Here is a 1,220-nt window from a genome sequence, read left to right on the forward strand (position 1 = left end):
CTGCCTTTATATGTTACTTGACCTTTTTCCCTTACTGCTTTTAATATTCTTTCTTTATTTTGTGCATTTGGTGTTTTGACTATTATGTGACGGGAGGTGTTTCTTTTCTGGTCCAATCTATTTGGAGTTCTGTAGGCTTCTTGTATCCCTATGGGTGTCTCTTTTTTTAGGTTAGGGAAGTTTTCTTCTATGATTTTGTTGAAGATATTTACTGGTCCTTTGAGCTGGAAGTATTCACTCTCTTCTATACCTATTATCCTTAGGTTTGATCTTCTCATTGAGTCCTGGATTTCCTGTATGTTTTGGACCAGTAGCTTTTTCCGCTTTACATTATCTTTGACAGTTGAGTCAATTATTTCTAAAAATATGGAACGCTTCACGAATTTGCGTGTCATCCTTGCGCAGGGGCCATGCTAATCTTCTCTGTATCGTTCCAATTTTATTATATGTGCTGCCGAAGCGAGCACCAGGATAGACATTCTTTATCAGCAGGTCTCAGGGTAGAACTGGATATGTGACCCTGTTCTACAGCACTGTCCAGAGTGGTAAATGCAGCTTCTGAAGAGGAATGCAGGCCTGGCCTCTAGACCTCCACCTTCCAGGCCTGTCTGGAGAGCCTGATGCCCTGGCAAAAGAGACTCCTTCTCTCCAGAGGAGCACTGCAGTCAAATGACATATCAGTGATGAAAACTATCAGTCCCCAAAGGCATGCCACTGAGCAGAGATAGCCTCAGTCATGCACCTCTGCCCATCCCCAGTTCCTCGTGTCAATAACTCAACCCTTTCATGAACTAGATGGCAATACTTGAGGCAGGATGATCAGTAGTTTACTGGCCAATCTGGGCTCTATGAGACGCTCTCCCTGAAATCAGAGCCAGCAGGAAATTCAGTATGAAAGATCGTTGTAGCCAAGCTCAACAACCCGGTTCAGAGCCTGGGACCCCACACGGTAGGATAAAGTGACTCCCATGCTTTTTCCTCTACCTTCAACACTCATGCTTTGGAATGCACACCCCTACAATGAGATCAATACACATGGAATAAAAATTAAACAGAAAAATTAATGAAGACAATGCAGACAATGTTTTAAAGGATCCTGGGAGTCCTCACTCTGCACTTCCCTTTCCTTTGCCTTGGGAACATCACCTGCACCAGAGGCTGAGACTTCCTGAAAGAGAGAGAGGAGAGATGCACTGTTCATTCCGCTGGAGCTGTGCAAA

General features: G+C 44.1%; 1 non-coding gene across 1 annotated transcript; it reads right to left on the reverse strand.

Annotated features, from left to right (window-relative positions):
* Positions 1–360: 360 nt before the first annotated feature.
* On the reverse strand, positions 361–467 carry LOC147998988 (U6 spliceosomal RNA). The gene has a single exon (XR_015644361.1). It is a non-coding gene; the product is annotated as a U6 spliceosomal RNA (small nuclear RNA).
* Between the last annotated feature and the right edge of the window lie 753 nt (positions 468–1,220).

Source organism: Rattus norvegicus, chromosome 19 (assembly GCF_021556685.1).
Source record: "Rattus norvegicus strain SHRSP/BbbUtx chromosome 19, alternate assembly SHRSP_T2T, whole genome shotgun sequence".
NCBI classification, from domain to species: Eukaryota; Metazoa; Chordata; class Mammalia; order Rodentia; family Muridae; genus Rattus; species Rattus norvegicus.